The sequence below is a fragment of the Vulpes lagopus genome, chromosome 11 (assembly GCF_018345385.1).
Source record: "Vulpes lagopus strain Blue_001 chromosome 11, ASM1834538v1, whole genome shotgun sequence".
NCBI lineage: Eukaryota > Metazoa > Chordata > Mammalia > Carnivora > Canidae > Vulpes > Vulpes lagopus.
This window is the reverse complement of record NC_054834.1, coordinates 6,953,508-6,978,184: the sequence shown is the minus strand read 5'-3', so window position 1 is coordinate 6,978,184 and position 24,677 is coordinate 6,953,508. Positions and strand designations below refer to the sequence as shown.

Sequence of the window (24,677 nt, the reverse complement as noted above, 5' to 3'; positions counted from 1 at the left end):
AACAGTTTGTTTTTCCCTTTCCCTAGCTTTAGGGCAGCCAGGAGTACCTGAGGAATGTCACACTTAACCCCAGGGGTGGGTACCATTTGTGGGGTGTCAGCTTGTGCTTGGTCCTCAGCTAGCCTTCTGTTCCCTCACCCCAAGGACCACTGGGGAGAGCACAGGTTACAAATGCTTTTGGTTCACACCAAGTGACTCTGGGCCCTTTCACGTCCGTTCTCCAGAAGAATCCTACTGTGCTCTACTCATGAATTCCTCCTGAGTGGGTGCCAACCCTCCATTCACCGGGAGCACGTGGTACGCGCTGGCATGAACCCCCTGTTCCCTTGCAGCATGTGTCCACTCAGGGAAAACTCTCAAATCCATCACTTCTGGCCTTCGTCATCCTTAGTTTAAATTCTTGCTATTTTTTGAAGGTACTTTCTTACAGATGTCTAGTCTTTAGATCAGTCTAGTCTTAGATTTTAATGACAATTTAATACATTTCATTCAGTTTTCTCCCACAGATCGGGACAGCCCAACATAGCGCAGTCTCTTGCCGTCCCCTCCTAGGTAAGGAGAAGGCTGGCTGGTGGCATGTCCATCTGCCAGCACTGGGTGGTGATGTTTTTCACTTCCACCCCCTACTCAGTCAAGCCTAGCACCCCCTGGCTGGGCGGCTCCTTGCCTGAACCCACTAAGTGGAGTCCTAAGGAAACTTCTGATTCCAGTGACTCACTAGGGCGCCCCAGCCACGTGGTTCTAGAATCCAGCCGAAGTCACCTGTCCAGGAATTGCCCAAAGGCGGGGCACCTTGGCCCACTGCCTGTCAAAGGGCTTCACTTACAGTTGGGAGTCGAGCTCCGTGAGGCAACTGGCTGTGTCCTTCGGGACCCCTGGTTTCCTTGGAGTGTGTTTCTCTTGGAATGTAGCCCAGAGCGTTGACATTTCTCTTGGGCTTTAATAGCATATGTGTGTGAGAAATTTAGATTTTAGAACACTTATTTTGCAGTTTGTAAGGAACTGAGAAAATAAAAATCTTTGGTAAGAGTAAGGAGAACTAACCACTTGAATTATGTCAGCCCCAGAGGGACCACTGCCAGACTCTGAATCATACCACAGGATTTTTGCCTCTGGTCCTAATTTGGCCTCTGGCCTTTGGGATGCGATGGGCTACAATGTTTTATTCCTCCTGAGAAAACGCTCACAATATGCGTGGATTGGGGTCTGTCTGTCGGTATCTATCGCTCTGTGTTGCACATATACTGTGATGCAGAAAATTCTCTGAGAGCCTGAACCCTAGACCCCAGGGACTAGCCTTAGGGTCTGATTGAGGAGTGGGATGTCTGTCTGCCTTTGTGTCCTAACATGTGGCCTGGATATCCTACATTAGAAGGGCTTGAGGGATGCTAATTAAAAATGCAGATTCTGAGCTCCTGGAATGAGGCCCTGGAATCTGTCCCCTGCTGTGCCTAAAATCAGCATTTCAAAACCACTTCCTGGGTAATTCTTATGCACACTCCAGAGTTCCTCTAGTAAAGCTTTCTCTCCCAAATGCAGACTTCTTAGAAATGTATTCACACACAGAATCTACTCCAGGGAGTGAATGTACCAGAAAGGAGCCTGGAGGAAGTTAGCTCCTCCCTGTGCCCGGATGATTGGCTGTTATTTTGAGGAGACCACCCTGCCTGGCTCCTGTTCGCAACCGGAGCCAGTGTGTCCTCTGAACGACACCACACTGGCTGCCCACCTCTCACACTCCTTCCCGACAAGCCTGGCTTCTCTGCCCACCCGATATGCCTTCTACTTTTTTGTTTTACACTTGGAATTTGACAACACGGCTTTTTGATAACCTGCCATGCTTAAATATTGATTCTTTTAGCAACCAAATTTCAGCCTCCGCTTAGCTTCGTGTGCGTCGTGCTCAGAAATGAGCACCTCATTGGTCAGGGAGGCTCGTGGCCCCTTCCATTGTGGGGCACCCCCGGCATGACTGTGTGCCTGGGCCGGAAGGACTGGGAAGTGGATTACTGGGCCCACAGTAAGAGGGGACCCCTGACCCTGAAGTACCCCCACCAGACATGGCGTGGCCATCAGCTGGGATGATGGAAAAGATCTGGCCTCATATTCTACAGCAAGTTGCATGTGGCCCCTGAGGAGCAAGCACCCCAGGCTGCTGACTGAGAACCCCTGCTGCACCCTAAGGCCAGGAGATATGACCCAGCTCCTATTCAAGACCTCCAGCAGCCTGGCCAACCATGGTGTCCTTCACACTTCTGGCCCGACCACAGGCGTGTGATGGACTCCAGCAATGAGCTCGCTCACGCTGGGCCCGTCCATGCAGGCATGCCATCCTGTGTCTGGACCTGGCTGGCTGGGGCCTGCCAGATTGCCCCAGGAGGTCCTCATGGGGCTTTACTACCACGCCAGGCGGGAAACTGTGTGAAGCCTCGAGGAGAAGCCCTACAGTTTTGCCTGGATTTGGAGCAGGAGATGGCTCGCAACCTCCAGCTCCTCCCTTGGGGAAGAGCTGTAAGCCTGGGAGGCCAAGTCCTCTCCACTGGTGACAAGTGGTTCTGCTGCCCTGGGGTTCTTCCGCCTTCCTTCCTGGGCATGGGATCCTGAGATGTCCACAAAGCTATCCGCAACTCTACTGTGAAGGATGACATTGGCTGTCTAGAGCATGTGACATGCTTACCAAGGCGGTGCTGTCTGCAGGACCACCTGTACCGAGGCCTGGCCCAGAGGACGCAGGGGGAGCTCCCCGCTGCCCCTCAGCATGATGAAGAGCAACATCATCCCGCTTCGGAGCGCAGGCATCTGCAGGGATCTGTGGTGCCATCCTGGCCTTGCTATGTGGATCAGCAAACAGGAAAACCAGGAGGCCAGCCCCCCACCTCCTCCCTCAAATACTTCCAGGCAGACAGCGTGTTACCCTCTTTTTTGACAGTGCCTCACGTGTGCAGAAAATGAGATGACGTTGGCATGGCCAAATTTATTTTTTGCTGCTTGACTCGGGATTTAAAAACTGGAATGACGAAGGTGACAGGCGTCGATTGGAACTCTATTCCCCAAAGTTCTGCAATGTGACTGTTTTGATTGTACACTCTTTTTTTTTTTGAGTCATTCCAAATATCATGAGATATTGTCCCAGGAAGTTCCAGGCCTTCCCAAACACCTTCCCACATCTCCCTAAGGAGAATGGCCCAGACCTCACCCAGTCTACCCAGGGGATGGTGATAGCACTGCTTTTATGTCACTTGTGTAGTCCTTTTTTTTTTTTTTTTCATCTTCTGCTTGAACCCTTGTTCTTTTAATTTTGTTTCTTTTTTTTAATTGAATACCTATTATTTAAATGGTTTTTTGTTATGCATCCTTCTGCTAACATCTTAAGTTTTCATTTAAATTCCAGTTAACAAAAAAATAAGGAAATAAGTTCCAGTTACCATAGAGTTTAGTAATATTAGTTTCAGATGCTCCATTTAGTGGTTCAACAATTCCATACATCACCTGGCGCTCATCACAAGTGCACTCCGTAATCCCCATCACCTTTTACCCGCCCCCCCCCCCAGTAACCATTAGTTTGTTTGCTATACTGAAGAGTCTATTTCTTGGTTTCTCTCTCTCTCTCTTTTCCCTTTGCTCTTTTGTTTTGTTTTTTAAGTTCAACACAGAAATGACAACACATGTTACTCATCTTTCACCGACTGATTTATTTCACTGAGCATAATACTTTCTAGCTCTGTTCACATCATTGCAAATGGTAAGATTTCAACCTTTTTGATGGCTGTGTAATATTCCATTGTATGTTTACACCACGTCTTCTTTATCCATTCATCACTTGTTGGACATTGACTTGGCTGTTTCCATAATTTGGCTATTGTAGATAACACTGCTATAAACATCAGGGTGCGTGTATCCCTTCAAATTAGTATTTCTGTATTCTTTGGTTAAGTACTGAGTCATGCAATTGCTGAATTATAGAGTAGTGCTATTTTTCACTCTTTGAGGAAACTCCATACTGTTTTCCACAGCGGCTGTACCAGTTTGCATTCCCACCAACAGTGTAAGAAGGGTCCCCTTTCTCCACAGCCTCACCAGCACCTGTTGTTTCTTGCGTTGTTGATTTTAGCCATTCTGACAGGCGTGACGTGATATCTCATTGTAGTTTTGATTTTATGTTTCCCTGATGATGAGTGATGTTGAGTATCTCTTTATGTCATGTCTCTGTTGGCCATCTGGATGTCTTCTTGAGGAAAAAAAAGTCTATTCATGTCCTCTCCCCATTTTAATTAGATTATATTGGGTTTTGGCTGAATTTTAAAAGTTCTTTATATATTTTGGAAACTAATCCTTTTTCAGATGTGTCATTTGCAAATATTTTCTTCTATCCCATGGGCTGCCTTTTAGTTTTGTTGATTGTTTCTTTCACTGTGCAGCTTTTTATTTTGGTAAGGTCCCAATAGTTTATTTTTGCTTTTGCTTCCCTTGCCTCAGGAGACATATCTAGAGAGAAGTTGTGATGGCCAGGGTTAAAGAGGTTGCTGCTTGTGTTCTTCTCTAGGATTTTAATGATTCGGTTCATAATTAGGTCTTTGATCCATTTTGAATTTATTTTTGTGTTTGGTATAAGAAAGTAGTCCAGTTTCATTCTTTTGCATGTTGCTGCCCAGTTTTCCCAACACCGTTTGTTGAAGAGACTGTCTTTATCCCATTGGGTGTTCTTTCCTGCTTTGTTGAAGATTAATTGACCTTTCAGTTATAGGTTCATTTCTGACTTTCCTATTCTGTCCCATTGATCTGTGTACCTGTTTCTGTGCCAGGACCATCCTGTATTGATCACTGCAGCTTTGTAATATAAGTTGAAGTCTGGAATCACGATGCCTCCAGCTTTGCTTTCCTTTTTCAAGGTTGATTTGGTTATTTGGGATCTTTTGTGGCTCCATACAAATTTTAGGATTGTTTGTTTAAGCTTTGTGAAAAATGCTGTTGGTATTTTGACAGAGATTACATTAAATGTGTAGATTCCTTTGGATAATACTGACATTTTAACAATGTTTGTTTTTCTAATCCATGAGCATGGCATGTCTTTCCATCTTTTTTTTGTTCTCTTCAATTTCTTTTATCAGTATTTTATAATTTTCAGAGTACAGATCTCTTACCTCTTTGGTTAGGTTTATTCCTAGGTATTTTATTGTTTTTGGTGCAATGGTAGATCGGATTGATTTCTGTTTCTGCTGCTTCGTTATTGGTGTAAAGAAATGCAACAGATTTCTGTATGTTAATTTTGTATCCTGTGACTTTACTGAATTCATGTATCAGTTCTAGCAATTTTCTGGAGTCTTGGGTTTTCTATGTAGACTATCTGTGAATAGTGAAAGTTTGACTTCTTCCGTGCTGATTTGGATGCCTTTTATTTCTTTTTGTTGTCTGATTGCTGTTGTGTTTCAATTTGAATGGTTAGTCATAATGACCCCCTTTTTTTGCCACCCAACTTTCAATGTACGAAGACTTTTGGTCTCCCTGGGTATTGGCTGAAATGGTGAGGCAGTTCACTAAAAGTATACACCTTAAGGAAGAAAATAAAAAGACTTGACCAGAGTCTTTTGGTTGGCTGTAGTCTGGAATAGTCTGATCCAGATTCTACCTCATAGTCACATCTGGAATAGAATGAGTTGCCTCTGTCATTGCCCCAATTTTTAAAAGGTTTGGAGGGGTCATATTAAGTTAATGGGTCAGGGCACCTGAAGCCCCTATTTTATATAGCCTACCACCATATATACCACCATAAATCCACGTGGATGTGTACTTTCCCCCTTATAATGCCTCAGCCTGGGCACACTCCTCGCAAGATGGCCAAGCATGCCCTGAGGGAGAGGGAGGTTCTGCTTCCGCCCATAAAAGCCTGGCATGTGAGTGACTTCACCCTTCCCATCAAGGACTACAGAGGACTTGCTCAAACCCCCCTTTTTTTTTCAAACCCCTTTTTATACATCATTCCCAGCCTAAGAGACAGAGTACCACATCCTTCATGCTTAGATCAATGGGCACAAGTCTCCAGGTTGAGGCTGGATTTCAGGATGCCATACAGTGTTTAGCTGAGATCTCGTCATACTTGCCCTATTGCCTGCCTGGACCCAGCCTGCTTTCCTGGATATGGAGGCAACTGAGCAGCCTGTGTGACCATGCCTTCACCATGTGCACCCAGATGTGGGGCTATAATTCATTGTCATGGTTACCCTGGGCCTCAGTTTTTCCTTCTTGTAAACCCTCAACCCCACCCTGATCTAGAAGACCCAAACCCTCTGCCCTATCTCACTGCTGTTACAAGCATTGACTTTGGCATCCCCGGAAAACTCTCCAGTATATTTCATACATCCTTAGTTCTGGCCTGGTCTGTGACCCCAGGGAGAGACCTTCTGTCAGGATGGATATGAGAGGCACCATTATCGAGAGGGATGCTCTGAGACAGACCCTCGGGCTGCCCTTGTCATCAACCGGGACATGAGCACTGTCCAGAAACACTGAGATACCACCTCATGTGGATTCTTCAAGCCCATCACCTGTTCCCAGTGCTGATCACAAAGAGGAAAAGTGAGGAATCTTTGCAAGGACCAGCTGCCATTTCTGCTGACCCGGGGTATTGGTCTTCACGGAACTGGCAGCCCTGCATGCCCCTCTGTCTGCAACCACCCTGTCCTTAGCAGCTCCATTGCCTCACAGCCGGGAGGAATGGTGGCAGTGGAAGTGCACAGTCTCTCTCCTGCGCTCGCCAGGGACCCTCTCCCTTCTGCTGCAATGGCCTTGTGAGGAACGGGCTGGTTACTCCACTTCAGTGGCCTCCTTGTTGCTGCAGCTGCCCCTCCTTTGCTAGGCATGGGTCCTGCATTAGCACCTGGAACATCACTACCCCTCCAATTTTTCCCCTTTGCAGGGTATACTTTTTCACTCATCCAAAGATAAGTGACCTGATTTTGGACCTTGCATCCCTTCGCAGCTCCCTTGCTCCACGCTGGTGTCCTCAAACTTGGCTCAGGTGTCATGGGCCTCTCCATGCAGTGACCTCATACAGGGGAGTGGAGCATCTAGTTGAGTGGACTGACATGGAGGTCAAGAGCATGGACTCTGCAGCCATTTTAACCGTAGGCCTTGGGCAAGTTTAAAGGTTTGGTCTCTTCATCTGTGAAATTAGAATGATTGTTGTGTTCATTTCCTGGGATTGTTTTTGGCATAAATGAGGACATACGTGTAATACGATTAACAGTGTGACTGGCTCAGAGTGCCCTTAAAAAGTCTTAGTAATTGGGACGCCTGGGTGGTTCAGCAGTTAAGTGTCTGCCTGCAGCCCAGGGCGTGATCCTGGAGTCCCAGGATCGAGTCTCGCATCGGGCTCCCTGTATGGAGCCTGCTTCTCCTCTGCCTGTGTCTCTGCCTTTGTCTTTCTGTGTCTCTCATGAATAAATAAATAAAATCTTTAAAAAAAAATGAAAAAAAAAGTGTTAGTAATTGTTTACCGTGACTATCAAGTGGTCATCCTACCCTTATCTAAACCTACGCATAGGTGTTCTAAAGCTGCTCACAATACGGGGGCAAAGAGAGAGCAAGAGGAAGTGTGTGATTCAGTGGGAGAGCTGCTGCTCTCTGAGGAGCTCTGAAGCCTAAGTCAGGGATTTCACCTTTTTCTCTGAATAAATTAAGATTTTTGCACTCACCTGGAGGTTTATCTTCTAGTTCCTAGTTTGAAAAGAACTACTGATGAGCTTACCACACGTATACTCTCACCTACCCACGCACACAACCAAAAAACATTGACCAGGTTACTAACAGGACATGCAAGTCAGAATTTGAAAAGAGGACCACTGTTTTGTAGCAAATTTAAATATTTCTAAAAATGTCCCATCACTTAAAGAAATAAAACACAAAGCATACGTACGTACGTTTGGGAAATGCAGTGTTTGGCTAATAGCAGGGGCTCCCCCAGGACCAGCCCAGATCTGACAGACAGTTTAATGTTTTGTTCTTGTTACTTTATGACTTGGAGAAGATGCTTCTGGATTTAAGCATTTTTACCAGCTTTCTATTAGATGGGCAAGTTATGTATTTAAATTTTGTAGACCTGGGGATCCCTGGGTGGCTCAGCGGTTTAGCACGTGCCTTTGGCCCAGGGCGCGATCCTGGAGTCCCGGGATCGAGTCCCGTGTCAGGCTCCCGACATGGAGCCTGCTTCTCCCTCCTCCTGTGTCTCTGCCTCTCTCTGTCTATCATAAATAAATAAATAAATAAATAAATAAATAAATAAATAAATAAATAAATAAATCTTAAAAAAAAATTTGTAGACCTCACATTCATTTCTGATTAGGCATTAATGACTTTGCCTTACCTGCCCAGTTAATCTACAAAGTAGATAGGGGTCATGTGATGACCTTCTCCCAATAGAAGTGGCCCTCTGAGGATTGGTGTATTTATCCTCATTAGCCCAGCAGGCACAGTCCCACAGTGTGGCCTATCCTTTTTTTTTTTTTTTTTTAAAGGAAGCCTTCTATCCCTTTGTTTATCAAGCCCTTGGTTTGCTACCTGTGATTTTTCAAATTGTTTTCCCCTTTAGTTCTTAATTTCAGGTCAGCCCCCTGACCAGAGCTCAGTTGTAGAAGCAGGAGGCCTTAAGTAAATTTTTCATCATTAAGGGAAAAAAAAAATTGTCAGGATAATGACATTGTTTAAACGTTTTGCTATTTTTAAATAACATTTTTCTCTGTATATAGAGATCCATATTTGTTATAGAGAATTTAAGCTGTTTTCCTATCACCATATGAATATACACTCATAACACATTTTAAACTTTTGCAAGTCATTTCCCCACATTATTTGTGATAACATCATCAAATAATGAGAGATCACTTTGACACTGTTTTGTTGGTTTTAGATATAGGTACAGTCCAGTTTGTTTAACAAAAGTCCTGTTGCTGGGCCTTTAGGTTCTTGCCAATTTTTACTGTTCTATTAATAAGGTAACTTTCCTTCTAAATAAATCTGTGTGATCTGTTTTATATATATGACCCTTTGTGTCTGGCTTGTTTCACTTAACATAATGTTTTTGAGGCTTATCCGAGTTGTGGCCTGTGTCAGTACTTCATTTCTTTTTATGGCTGAATGATACTCCATTGTATGTATTATGCAAATTTGCTTAGACATTCATCAGCTAATGGACATTTGGGCTGTTTCTACTGCTTTTGGCTATTGTGAATAATGCTGCCATGAACATGTCTTTGTTTCTTTTTACCTCTTTTGAGTATAAATCTGGGAGTGGAATTGCTGGGTTCTCTGATAATTCTATTTAACTTTTTGACAAATTATGGCATTTTAAAATACAGACTTAAATTTACAACCATTCTAGATTTACAGAAAAATTGAAAAGGTACTATGGAAAATTTACATATACCTCACACCCAATTTCCCCTACTATTTATATCTAATATTTAATATGTTACCTTTGTTGCAATTGACAAACCAGTATTTATATATTATTAACTGAAGACCGTACTTTCACATTTCCTTAATTTTTACCTAATATCCCATTTCTGTTCCAGAATTCCATGCAGGATAGTCAGTTACATTTAGTCATTGTGTCCTCTTGGCTCCTCTTAGCTGTGACAACTTCTCAGACTTTTCTTGTGTTCGATGACCTGGACCGTTTTGAGGAGTGCTGGTCAGGTGTTTGTAGCACGTCCCTCTATTGGGATTTCTTCTCATGATTAGCCTGAGGCTATGTGTTTTGAGGAGGAAGACCATAAAGGTAGAGCACCATTTTCATCACATTGTGTCAAGGGTATGTGCTGTCAGTGTGACTTGTCACTGTTGATGCTGACCTTGATCACCTGTCTGGGGTGTGTTTGTCAGGTTTTCCCACTGTAAAGTCCTCTTCTTTCCATTTTCCACACAGTGCTCTTTGGAAGGAAGTCACAATGTGCAGCTCACACTTAAGGTGTGAGGCTGTCCTCCATCTCCTTGAGGGCAGAGTACCTACATAAATTATTTGGAACTCGTCTCCACAGGAGATTCGTCTCTTCTCCTCCACTTATTAGTTCATTCTATCATTTATTTATGTTGGTATGGACTCAGGAGTATTTATTTTATACTTCCAGTTATAATCCAATGATATATTATTTATCTTGTTGCTCAAATTGTTCCAGCCTTGAGCATTGGGAGCTATTTCAGTTGACTCCTGTGTTCTTTTGACATACCCCATCATCATGTAGGTTTCTGGTTTGGTTTGAGCACTTCCTTAGCTCCCAGCACTGCAAGAGGCATCTGGGCCCATCTTGTGTATTTCCTGTTTCAGTGCTAAAAAACAGCTATTTCTCTAAGGAGCTCTGGTTTCTTTATCAGAGAATGGAATTGGACACTGAAATCTGGGTCCTAGGTTTTATGGCATTTTTGATATTTAAAAACTCATGGCATTAAACTTGATTTTGTGAAATTATTGATAATTTATTCACTATTTTCTTGCTTTGCAAGAAGGGTAACCTTAAAATGCTTTCTCCTTTCTAAGAATAGATGGATAGGTGAGGTGATGTAAATTCAGAACAAGTAACATATATCCTTTTAATTATTTCATGACTGTATTTTTTAACATTTGAATCTTTACATGTATAAGCTATACTTTTGGTGCATGGTATCAAGTAGATATTTTACATTTTTCCAAAATAAATTACTAGTTCTCTCAATAGGATTTATTTTATACTTTTTAAGTAACTTTTCCTTGGTCTTTGAATCTTGAGATACGGGTTGATGGGATGGATGATGGGTTAAACTCAATCTAGTCCATATTGTCCCTTAATACAGTTGAGAAATATGTCACTGGTAAAATCGGAATTGCTCTGCCCTCCTTTTTCCTTATATCTTAATGAACAGCTTCTAGATGTAGTGGATGCATGTTTTCTTGCTTGGGAAGTATAGCTTCTTGCTTTGGCCATGGAGGAAGAGAAATTCCCTTATTGAAAAGCTTATCTGTTTTAATTTAGTGCTGTAGGAGATAACTTCAAACTCTCTGTTGCCAAAGTGTTACTGGGGTGTGATTGTGAGAAACAGAGTAGTACATGAAACATTTTCTGAAAGATCTATGGTCTGTCCAATACTCTTTATATTTTACTTGTTACCACCAGGGCAAAACAGAGCAGAAGTGGGCTGGGTCTACCAGTTTTGGTCCTTTGTAACTTATTCTTGTGTTGGTTTCTGTCCCATCCTTACACTGTGGGTTACTATGAGAACTAGCTGCCCTGAAACCACACTTGGACTTATCATCTGAGGCCTTTATGGTGGAAGATGTGGTCCTCTCCATCACCCTGTGTCTCCTTTGTGCTGGAATTCTTCCTTACCAGATTTATGGGCCAGCAGAAACTTCCCCAAGGTAGTTTGTGGTTAGTTTTTATCTTGTGAGCACTGTTTCCTCTACCATATGGTATTTCCCTTTCTGGTTTGGGTGATAGGAAGCTCAGAGGCAAATCTGTGGTGCACTTATAGCAAAATCTTTGCCTTTGACTCAATTCTATCATCTTGCTTCCAATTTTTGCTTTGTTCTGATTTCCTTTTCCATTCAATTTTCTATAGCATTGACTTTAGAGTTTCTCTACCTCTGCACCACTGACATTCTGAGCTACATAATCCTTTATTGTAGGGCTGTGCCCTATGCAGATGTTTAGCAGCATCCCTGGCCTCTCCCACTGGTAGCAGCCCCACTTATCCCCAGTTGTAACAAGCAAAAATATGTCTCCAGACATTTCCAGATGTCCCCTGGAAAGCCAAATCACTCCTTGGTTGAGAATCACTGGATTATATGTATTTATGTTATCACTAAAATATTTTGGCTGTAAGGCAATGTATAACATTTTAAATTAATAGTAAATAATGAAATGAATTAGCCTTAATAGGTAAAGAAATGGGGAGTGGAACATTTACATATGGACCTAATATAGGGAGCCTAGAGCCTTTATAAGTTGCCCAAGCAGCACTGCAAAACTACTCTGAGCCTCTGGGAGTATATTTACCTGGTGGTTCTAGGGCAGCGTTTAGTCCATGGACGTTGTCTTGTTTTTAAAGAGAGAAGCTTCTGAAGCAGAGAAATAGAGGGTATGTAATGGCTCAGCCTTCTCTGGGTATGCCCACTCCACTACAGGCAAACACAAGTGAGGTATGTCAGTACCCATCTCTCTCAGGGCCCTGGTCAAACCCCATGTCCACACACAGGGAGGGCTTTCCACTACTTCCACTGCCTGGTATGGCACAGTTCATAATTCAGAACATGTGGACATGGAAAATGAAGACAAAGAACATGAGTAGATCATAGGGATCATAAATGGGGACATAAGAATTGGGTTATTTGGCATCTTGGGGGGACTTATTGTTTCTAAAGACTATTTTAAGGATGCTTTATGTGCTGATACAATCGTGTACCCCTTGAGGAATTTGCCTCTGGCTCCAGGAATGGGTAATGGACATTTTATACTTTTAAAATTTTCTGCGAAAGACCATTCAAGTTGTCTATCTTCCAAGGAAATCTTACTATGCTTTCAAAGCCAGAGCTAAAGAATAATAGGCAGTGCCCAGCAAGCATTTTCATGTGCCTGTTGTGATTTTTCTAATGGCAGTAGGGATTTAATCATGCAAGAATGTGTTGTGTGTGTTTTTGTGTGCTTTAACAACACTTCAGGCTAAGAGATCTTTCATCAGAGTAAATAATTGCGTTTTACACTGTTTCTGCCTGTTGAGATAGCGACATAGAGTACATTTTGCCCTTTGCTTGAAGAGACATGATTTTATTTCACGTTCAGGGCATATTCCTTTGCAACAGAAGCACAATGTAGTTTTTCTTTTGTTATTGCAGAACAGCTGAAATAAAGGTTTTAGAAAAATGTTTGGAAAAACATTTTAAAAATCAGAGTTATAAAACTCAGTTCTGCATTCTTCATGACTTGGGTGTCCAGAACTTGGTGACATCTGTCTGTGGACTTCCGTCAAGGGTAAACAAAAATTCATTAAGGAAACAATGAGTTTCTTTAGTTTAAAATCAGGTGTGTCTTTTGTTTTGTTAGAAAGCAAGTGTGGCATTCCGTCTGCTGGCCCACGGTTTCCCAGTGGTGGCCTTTGACGGAGGGATTCCAAGATGTGACTATTAGAAGTTTGGGTTATGAAGGGATTGCCCACTGGCCACAGTACTCTTTCCAAAACTGTGTTTTGGAAACCAGCACAATCTTGTTTAGTTTTCAGCTTTTATGACTTGATAGCACACATTGTTTTGCTGGAGTCTCCATTTCTGTAACTAGCACTGTACTAGGTGCAAATAGGTACTTAACACATACAGGATCAATTCATATTTAGTCATATGGACAATATGCAAAAGTTTTTCCCCAAAAGGCATAGCAATCATATTCATAATAATTGTTCCCAATCCTTGAGAACATTTTAAAAAAATCTTTTGTCAGTTTTCTGTTCTCTTGGAAATGAACTCTGAGATGCAATTGAATGTTTAGGGAGTGCCTCTAGCACTGAAATGATTGTCAGGATTGTTTTCTGTGGGGCCAAAACGGATAGGGCTGTGTATACTTGGCTTTGGATATCAGTCACGTTTGGAAGAGTATGACCTTGGGTGAGACAGCCCTCTGCCACTGAGGCTGACCCTGAGTGACAAAAGGCATAGCTGAAGGTGCATACACTCTCAACAGCTGAACCCACACGTACATGCACATCTCTATGTCCATCACTCCACCAGGTGCTTTCTACATATTATCTCTTATCTTCCATGTTATCCTTAAAGTTAGTTAATATTTCCTTCAATTTGCACATGTGGAAACTGAAGTTCAGAAACGTTAACAAATAAATAATATAAACTAAGAGTCTAATTAAAAATGTGCAAAAGACCTGAATAGGCAGTTTTCCAAAGAAAACACATAAATGGCCACTACACATGAAAAGATGCTCAGCATCACTCATCATGAAGGAAAGTCAGATTAAAACCACAATGAGATACCACTTGATATACCTGTCAGGCGGCACAAATTTTTAAAAAAGTACAAGAAATAACAAGCATTGGTGAAGCTGTGGAGAAAACAGGAATTTTTGTGCATTGTTGGTGGGAATGCAAATTGGGGCAGATACTATAGAAAGACTATGGAGAGTCTTAAAAAAAAAGAATTATCATATAATCCAGCAATTCCACTATTTATCCAAAGAATATGAAAACAGCTGGAGCATTCATCAATACATGAATGGATAAAGAAGATGTGGTATATACATACAATGGAATATTATTCAGTCAAAAAAAAAAGGAATGAAATATTGCCACTCAGGGCAACATGGATGGACCTAGAGGGTATAATGCTAAGTGAAATACAGCAGTTAGAGAAAGACAAATGATTCCACATATGATTTCATTTGTATGTGGAAATTTAAGAAACAAAATAAATGAACAAAGAAAAAAAGAGACCAAAAAAAGCAGACTCTTAAATATAGAGTACAAACTAATGGTTACCAGAGAGGGGACGGGTGGGGAGATGGATGAAATATGTGAAGGGGATTAGGAGTACATGTATTTTGATGAGCAATAAGTAATGTATAGAATTGTTGGATCACTCTATTGTACACCTGAAGTTAAATAACACTGTATGTTAATTTTACTCGAATTTTAAAAAGGAATATATATTCATTCCTCATATTTATATTTATATATACACATATACAGTGTTAAATATTTAAATTGAATTCAGCTCTGTCTTTGAAGCCTGTGTACCTTGGGTTTCTTTTGGGAGTGAATCAACCAAGTAAGAAGAGGAGCATGAATTGGGAGTCAGGAGATGGATTGTAGGACTGGCCCTGCCGCTAATTCCAAGTGTGACTTCAATTGTCAGATCAATAAACATGGAGCTAAAATGAGTTTTGAAGGACATGAATCACCCAGGAATCTTGTGAAAATGCAGATTTGATCCAACAGGTCCTGGGCAAAGTCTGCATTTCTTATAAGCTCTCAGGTAATGCCAGTGTTGCCGGCCTCTGAGGTCTCCTCTGGCTCTAAGATTCAGTGGGTCTCGAATGCATAAGGTGAGCTCTTCTTTAGAGAAGAATTCCAGCTGGTAATTAGGCAAGAAATAAGGAATCAAAAAAATCACCATTAGAACATCCACTCATAGTAATTGTTTCAGGTAAGATCTGTGGGTGGATGCTAAATTTAGAAGGTAAAAGTTTAAGGAAAAAACACAATATTTGCATAATATCAAAGCATCTTCCCCCAAGTAATTGTTGATTACAGAGGAAAAATAACATGTTTACAGCAGGCATGACCTTTACCAAGTTATCACAATTGATATCACCAGCAATGACACATATTGATATGTACCTCCCTCTAGGATGTACTAAGAAGGACATATCACTTCTGTGTACACTTGTGTAAAACATGCAACTTCAATCTAATGAAAAGGTCTTAGATGAGCCCACAATGAGGGATATTCTACAAAATAGCTGACCAGAACTCTTTAAAAGTATCATGATCATGAAAGACAAGGAAAGACAAATTGTCAGTGACTGGAGGAGACCAAGGAGACATGACCATTACAATGGGGGAATCTTAGATTGGATCTTGGAACAGAGAAAAAGGATAGTAAAACCTGCAAATAGACTCTCTAGTTTATACTATTGCACAAATACTTTTGTGGGCACCTGGGTGGCTCAGTGGTTGAGCGTCTTCCTTTGGCTCAGATCGTGATCCCAGTGTCCTGGGATCGAGTTCCACATTGGGCTCCCTGCGAGGAGCCTGCTTCTCCCTCTGCCTGTGTCTCTGCCTCTCTGTGTGTGTCTTTCATGAATAAATAAATAAAATCTTAAAAAAATATTTGCTTTTGACAAATGCATCATGGTGATGTAAGATGTTAACATTAGGAGATGCATGGTGGAAGGTAAATTGGAATTCTGTTCTATTTTTGCAATTTTTCTGTAAGTGTAAATTATTTAAAACTAAAAAAAATTAAAAAGTAAATCTCTAGGATATTCTTCAAAATCTTTCAGCCATTTTTATATGCAAAAGCACTTATACAATAGAGTTGTTTAGACTTTTTATACATCATATTAATTGTCAATAATGATGGGTTTTTACTTAATTTTCTATTACTTATACCTCTTTTTCCCCCACAAAAGCTAGAACTCAAACAATTCAAGATTATTGTGGTGATCTAAGATATCCTGGTAGCATTGCTGACTTCTAGATGTTTTAGAGTCAAAAATAATGATAACAAATATTTAGTGTGTTTACTGCAAACCAAGTGCTGTGCTAAGTGCTTTATTCTGCCCAATAACCTGTAATTATTGCTAATTTACAGAAAAGCAAATATTTAGAGAAATAAAATAGCTTGCTCAAGTTCACAGTAATTTGTGAAGCTAGGATTTGGGCCAAGGTTATGTAACTCTGGGACCTAAGCTTGTAGTTACACTACCCATCACACTGCTTAACAATATTAACAATTGATTTCGGATTTTTTAACATGGAAGGGCACCATCACTGAACCAACATTTTAAAGAGATGAGAATGACCAAGAAATCAACCAGTGGTTTGGGATCCTCAGCCTGGTACAGGGCAAAGCAGGGTGTCCAGAGAAGATGGGTGTCCTAGGAGACCCCTCAAAATCCTGGCCCCGAGTCACTAGTTTGGGAGGGTTGGGGGTGGGTGATGAAGGACTTAGGTGTCTGTCCCTGCATACCCTCCACAGACAACTTGCCCCCAGGCTCCACTTGGTGGCCAACTCACTCAGCACAGTGGGCATGGGCTACAGCTGGCTTCTGTCTGGGCAAAAGGAAAGAATCCACTGTGTTGTGCTCACACAACAAATTACAGAAAAGAGAAAGAAAAATCGGTTCAAGTGTTCCTGCTGGACTTCCTCTGTGCACCCACAGTTCTGCACAGATGTCCCCATGGTCCCAAACAGAGGCTGGAGGGACTGGGTGGGGTTGAAGGGCCAAACCTCAGTAATTTGGACAGAATTCATAACTCAGCAGGGTTCCTTTCACCTCCAGGTAACAGAGTAATAACATTTATACCATAGAATTATTTTGGGGTTTGGGGTACCTGGGTGGTTCAGTGGTCGAGCAGCTGCCTTTGGCTCAGGGTATGATCCTGGGGTCCTGGGATTGAGTCCCACATTGGGCTCCCTGCATGGAGCCTGCTTCTCCCTCTGCCTGTGTTTCTGCCTCTCTGTGTGTCTCTCATGAATAAATAAAATCTTTAAAAAATTATTTTGGGGTTCATATGACATAACATTATATTATTTAGCACTATGCTAGCACACAGAAAGTGCTTAGTAACACCTGTTTTTGTAAAATGATTGATTTATATTTTTATTTGTTAAATATCAGCAAACAGTGAGGACTCTTAACCGAAGACACCTGAAGAGAAGCAGCAGGTCAACTTAATGGGGGTAGGATGTGGCATGTTCAGGGAATGCCTAGAATGGGATGAATCTTAAAAAAAAAAAAAAAGGAAAGGCATTTAAATACACTCCAATTAGCTATCTCAAGGACAGTCGAGGGGGATGTTGTGCCAAAAAGTAGGCTGCTATGAAAAAGGAAATTGAAAATTTTGCTTGCTGACAGAGCCTCACCAAGACTGGCAACAAATACCAATTAAATGCTGCTAGGAATTGAGTTGGGGATTTAGACTCTAATTTGAGGAATTTTCACAGAACATACAGTGAAAATGTAAATAAATAGGCATTATAAAAAAATAAATGACTAAGAGGCTAGATTTAGATTATCTAATGTACGTTTATTCTCCTCTAACTCGGAACAGGTGGAGAAGTAAAAACATCTAGTGATATATATAGAAGAAAAAAAATTTTTAAAGATCTCCATAAGACAGTTTACCTGTGCTAAAGAAAGAGTTGATGTTTCTGGTATAAAAGTCCCTCTGAGGGGCACCTGGACAGCCCAGTGGGTTAAGCCTTTATCCTCAGCTCAGGTTGTGATCCCAGGTTTCTGGGATCAAGCCCTGCCTGGGGCTCCCCGCTTAGCCGGCAGTGTGCCCTCCCTCTCCCTCTCCCCCTGCTCATGCTCTCTCTCACTCACACTTTCTCAAATAAATGAATATTTTTTTAAAGTCCTCCTGAGCCTATATAGGATATTGAAAAAGATAACACACATATACATATCGTAACAATATGTTTTAATTTCATGGAAAAAGAAAAATTCATAAATATTTAAATTTTAAAAAAAGATGGTAGAGACCAGAAGTGTTATCAAACAGCTCATTTGCTTCCCTAATTGCCTGGTGACAAAGGAACAAGATTCACCAGGATTGTGAGGTTAGAGTACTTCATGTAGACAAAGTAGTATTCCTACAGGGGCACAAAGAATACGCTTTGTGACATGTCAGTACCGTGGAAATGTCCTATCAATGCATAATTTCTGGAAAAATGTTCAAGGAGGTACACTATTCATTAAAATCCATCACAATGCAGTATTGACAAAAGGGAAGTCAGTGCATATGCCAAACGGTGTTAAGCACTGAAACCACTTATCTCATAGATAGGCCAAAATATGATTTAAAACATATTTGGAACAATTTTAATATAACTCTAATATAAATCCTAAAATAAGACAAATGAACAGTATCATAATAATCTGGAACTAACGTTCCAGCTGGTTTAAAGAAATTATGTGGGAGTGAAGTAAATATTTAATTTTTAATTTTAAGAGCTTTATATTACTCTTTATTGTTCTTTTTTACAGACCACTGTTCTTGTTTTATGAACTCTCTCGTATAGCATTCCATTTTCCCCCTTGCTGTTAGTTTTCTTCTGCTCCTCGACGTCTTTTTCTTTCAAATCCTTTTAACATGTCTGTTTATTTTATTTTCTTTTTTATTATTTTTAAAGATTTTATTTATTTATTCACAAGAGACACAGAGAGAGGCAGAGACGCAGGCAGAGGGAGAAGCAGGCTCCATGCAGGTAGCCCGACGTGGGACTCGATCCCCGGGACTCTGGTGTCATGTCCTGAGCCGAAGGCAGACATTCAACCACTGAGCCACCCAGGGGTCCCCGTGTCTGTTTATTTTAATCTCCACATTTCCTATTAGAAGCTTGTCTTCAAATATATGGCCATCCTTGGCTGTCTGGTCAGTTGGTGGACCTCACTTCGTTGGAAGAGCCCTCCCAGTCTCATATCTATAGGTGTTTATCCTTGGGCTGGTTGGTCATTTTCTCCCAGAAAAAAAAAAAAAAAGAAACCTCCAGACTGTTGCCTGTGGGTCTGAGCTTGAGTGCTGGAGTGCTGGGAGCTGGATCAGGCAAGGTCAACGTGGCTCATTTCAGGGACACACTCTCCCCTCTTTCGTGCTTGGTGCCTTGTAATCTAGAGCTTCTTTTAAAAAATTCTCTCTGCGGATAAACTTTCTATACATTGCTGTGGGGTGGGGGAAAAGGACGTGAGAGCCGACTTTCCCTATTGATACTGTCTTCTATTTTTGGCCCCCCTTTTCCTCTGGTTCTGGAACTTTCTGGGATTCTGTGATGTGAACTGACATTTCTTGCTGACTGCCTTTTCTTTGGGTTAGTTCTTTGATATCTGATTTTTTTTTTTTTTATCGTGTTTCCCTTTACCATCATTGTTCAAAAATGGGTGGGTGGATTATCTCTCATTCATTGTCATTATTTCATGTGTTTTTGTTGTTGTTGTTATTGTGACTTCATTGCTTCTAAAGTCCTCTGCTGGGGATCCCTGGGTGGCTCAGTGGTTTAGCGCCGCCTTCAGCCCAGGGTGTGATCTTGGAGTCCCAGGATCGAATCCCGCATCGGGCTCCCTGCATGGAGCCTGCTTCTCCCTCTGCCTGTGTCTCTGCCTTTCTCTCTCTCTCTCTCTCTCTCTCTCTGTTGTCTCTCATGAATAAATAAATATTTTTTAAAAAATAAAGTCCTCTGCTATCTCATCAGCTTGAAAGGAGAGAGCAGGGGTAAACACATGCATTCATTCCTTGTTTATGCCTCTCCATGAACTTTGGGGTACATTGCCACAAAAAGGCTTTTCTCCCAAAAAGAAAGTCCCATTTGGATTTTTTTCTTTTTCTTTCTTTCCATTTGGATTTTGACTGAAGTTACATTAAATGTGTACATTGCTTTGAGAAAAAAAAATGTCTTTTTAATATTGAGTTTTCCAATCTGGGAACGTAGATGACTCAGCATTCAGTTCACGTGTCCTCTATAGCATCTCAGTTTTCTCTGCCTCAGCTGACAGGGGGACAGGGGGACCGTGGGGGAGTGGGGAGGCTTTAAAGAAAAACAAAGGTTCCTGGCCTGACCCCCAGAGGGGCAATGTGGCATCTGACAGCTAGCTAGTCAGCTGCTAGATGACAGCTCCATTGTCCTGAACTTGTTTTCCTCAGGTGCGCATGGGACCTTAATATCCATCTGGTGGAGTTGTAGTGAGGATTAGAAAGAGTCTGTGTGAAGCACACAGAATTGAGATTAAAAAAACAATGGTCCTTATCCACTACTTCATTAGTTTAGGATACTTCCATACGTGCTTATATATTTTGGGCTTTTTGTTAAGGTAAATGAGATGTTTACTTTCAAAATTCTCATGGTCTTTTGATAGTTTTTAAGAAAAGTAATTTCTCTTTGGAGAAATATCTTTAATCTTGATATGTAACTTCATTATATCTCAATTCTAGTAGTATTTTTAGAAGCAGTTCTTGGTTTTGCCATCAATGAGGAAGTTTTAAGAATTCCCTGTATTTGTGTACGGGAAGTAGGAGTGTTTAAGCTGTGCCTTGGTGTTTCTTACTTGAGGCTCAATCAGAGGCCACACCAGAGTCTTTGTGGGTTGGGGGTAAAGGTGGGAGGGGGTCTCTGCTCTTGCAGTTTCTGTTTTTGGTAGGTTGCAGATACATTTTTGCAGAGTAATGTTCTTACATAGTGAAATAAGAGTAATTGTGAAAATGTTAGGGGTTATCTTTTTGTTTTCTTTTAAAAATTATTAACATGTGATACATACAAAGAAGATATGTAACCTCAAAACTAGAACCCCACTAACAGTGCTGAATCCACCTGGGTGCTTCTCCCCAGTCCTCAAGTTCGCCTTTGGAATGATCTACAAGGGACACACAGACTGTACCTCCAGTACTTAGTGAGTCTGCACTTTTCTTTCAATCCATGCAGTAAATCCATGCACCTCTTGAAGAACCGCCTGTGGGTGACTGGCTGCCTTGCAGCCTAACCTTCAAAATAACAAACCTGTCCTTGGCTCTACCAAGTGAGATCACATATAGGAAAGTCCTTAGAAATAATAAAACTGCATTATGAGGGTAAATGTCTCTATGGAGATGCTATACACTGATACCTAATTTAACGATTCTTTCAGACATCCTCAAGGAAGTGAAATTATTTTAAACAAACAATAAACATAGACCACACCAAGAGGGTTAGGATCTGTGGCAACTGGAAGTCAGAAGAACAGAGGAGACTTTGGGGACAGACTGGTTGAGAGCTTGTCAGAGATATTTTCTGAAGAAATGAAACATGAAAAGAAGAGCATACATAGAAAAAGCATAGCGTGAAATTAGTGAACAGAGAAAAGCAATGTATGTGATAAGAAATTTGAGCTTGTTAAAAATTACTATGCAGAAGAAAAAATAAAAAAACAAAAACAAATAAAAATAAATAAAAATAAAAAGTACTATGCAGTATTTATGGAAATTGTATTTTGCTTTGCAAAAGAACTAGAAATATATATTTTTAAGTACTTTGTAGAGTAAACATGTGAAGATCCATTTAAACATGCTATTTGATAGGTTTAACCACACGTGTATTCTTATATTCATCAAGTATTAAATTATTGTTTTGGTCTTTCTCTACTATAATTATACTATCTCCAAGATAATAAAAGCTGGCAGGCATTTATCGTGGGATACAAGGGCACGTATTTTATGGAATGGATTGGTGGAAACCCTTGCACTTACTGGCTTGCTGTGCTCAGATGGGCCCTGCCAACCTCGTGTGCCTGGCACAGTCTCACAGGTGTAAGGGTTAGTGAATTTATGAATGAACAGGAAAGTCATATGCTCGATGCCTTTGATTCATGGATGAAGCCACTTGAAGTGGCAAGGAACTACATTTTACCCATCCCTTTCTTATTTAATTGTATAAAATAGTAAATTCAGAATGATCCTATGGTAGCTAGATAGGAAGAAAATTAGCAGCTGCAGTTAAGTACCTAAGGACATTTAATTAGGGAACGTAAATTACGCCAATTCTGAACTCTCATGACAAGGATAGTTGACTTTTAAAAATTACCTTTTAGGGAAATTATAAAAGAAACAGATGATAACAGAAGTCTAATACATGAAAAACTATATAAAGAAAAAAATTTTAAATTTATTTTTTATTCGTTATAACACTATTACATTTTGGTGCACTTTCTTTTTAGCCTGAGGTCAGAATCTATATTTTAGCCACCTTCATGCTCCCAGAGTCTCTCAGGAAACTGGGTCGGGGCAGGCCCTCCATAGATGATCACTGAATTAAGTGAACTAATTATAGGATGTCTTTAAGCCATTCTTTCTTCTCTCACCTTTCTTGGTGGTCATTCTTAATCAACGGTTATTGCTATTATCTTTGTCCCTATATAACAGTGAAACTAATGAATAAAATGTATAATAAATGTGAACTTGCCACACATAATGAAATAAGAATAATAGATATTTCAGCAGTAACACAACTGTGATGCCAAGGAGATATTTAAAGCCATCCATTTCTATGTTTCTTTTGATTATTATCAAGAAAGAGAAACTGATGAAGTAGACTATCATCAGGAAGTAAGTATATTAATGAATATTAATGGATTTATAATTCATTCTTTAAACTTTTTATGGCAGTCCTTAAGACTGTCATCCAGTATTTCTGGCTCTTCCTCTTCTAAGTGTGTGTTAGGATTCTACTTTCCCAGCACATTGAAATTAGGTATGGTCACGTGACTTAGTGGCCAATGGAATAAGGGTGGAAGTGATGTGTATTACCCCTACTTTGAGATTTATGAAGCTATTTACCACATCAAGTTCCCACACAGAGGTGATCCGGACAGCATGTGTTAAGCTGCAGCTACCATCAGTGTCTGTTCCTGATAAACAGACCTCTACTACTGACCAGGATTTGGCATGTAGTGTGATTCATTAAAGAAACTTTCGTTTGTACTAAGCCAATGAGATCTAAGGTGATTATTTGCTACTATAGTCTAATTTAGCCTGTCCTGACTGATGATTACACTTTCACAAAGCCAGGCATTTTTCTAGGCATTGTAGAAACCAGTACTAATAAAATATGCACCTTAACCTCAGAGGAGTTTCTATTCAAATGAGAGTCAGGTGCACTAAAAGTACCCTTCAGCCTATAAGTACAAAAGCACAATAAAGTACAATAAATCAAACACTTATAGATTAAAAGTGTGAGAAGTATTGTTTCAGGAACAGTGGTTTAAATTAAAAAGCTATAAACTCAACCATTTCATAGTTGAAAATGAATTCTTTCTAGTGTGTTCTATCAAAAACTCAGAAAATATTTTACCCACAGATTAATTCTTCTGGCTGTGTTATTTAAGACTAGAGTATTTAAAACGTTTTAATATTTCATATATAAATTTTCTCTCGATAGACTATTAACTTGTAAGTTACAATAATACATCTTAAAGATGATATTATTCTAAAGACATTATAATAATATATCAATAATAATAACTGATGTGAAACTATTGCTCTACTCTTTTTTTTTTATATTGCTTTACTCTTAATAAGCTACTGTGTGATATTATGCAGTGGATGACTCTGTCACAGCGTTTATTTTTATAGGGATAGAATTGATATGTTCTTTTCAAGATCAAATTGGTTCACATCTGTAGGAATATAGAGCTCAGATTTTGGCCTTAGTCTGATCTGAGTTTTTGCTTCCCCACTGATGAGCTATGAAGTCTGAGGCGAGTAACTCTCACGCACAAAGCTTTAGTTTTCTTATCTATAGAATGGAAGTAATGAACCCTCATCCTTGAAGCTGCTTGTGAGCACTAAGTCAGGAAGCTCCTTGTGCAGAGTGCTTTATTCATAGCATTGCCTCAAGAAACGTTTACTAGGCGATACTAATTAATATTGTTACCCATTGCATTCACTCTTTCTTTAGCCATATTTTTCCCAAAATGTTTCCAAAGTTAAAAGGCAATACATGTTGACCAAATATGGGCGATTATTATAAACAGTAAATAAGGTGTGAGGGAAATAACACCAGTTTTCCAATTTTGAGATTCTTTTATTCATGATTTTGTGAGTGCCTTACCTTTTCATCTTCCCTGTTTATTGTATAACTTTTGGAAAATATAGATAAGTAAAAGGAATCAAGTAACAAATACAGAAAAGCAAATAGAACCAAGTAATAAGAACTTACCCATTATCTCAAGATCTAAAAACAAACTACTGTTAATACTATTCAAACTGCAAGCAGCTTTTTCATGTATAAGTGTGAGTATATACAAACTATGTATGATATACACTTTTGAATGAAAAGGGATCATTTTCTGCTTTTTAAAAAATTTGATACTTCTTAGGGTGTCTGGCTGGCTCAGTCAGAAGAGCATGAAACTCTTGGATCTTGTGGTGTTTCCTTTTTTTTTTTTTTCAACTTTTTATT

General features: G+C 40.4%; 1 protein-coding gene across 1 annotated transcript in view; it reads left to right on the top strand.

Annotated features, from left to right (window-relative positions):
* The window catches only part of HECW1 (HECT, C2 and WW domain containing E3 ubiquitin protein ligase 1), a 440,869-nt gene that overhangs the window by 25,413 nt on the left and 390,779 nt on the right, over positions 1–24,677 (top strand). The gene's annotated exons all lie outside the window — the stretch shown is intronic.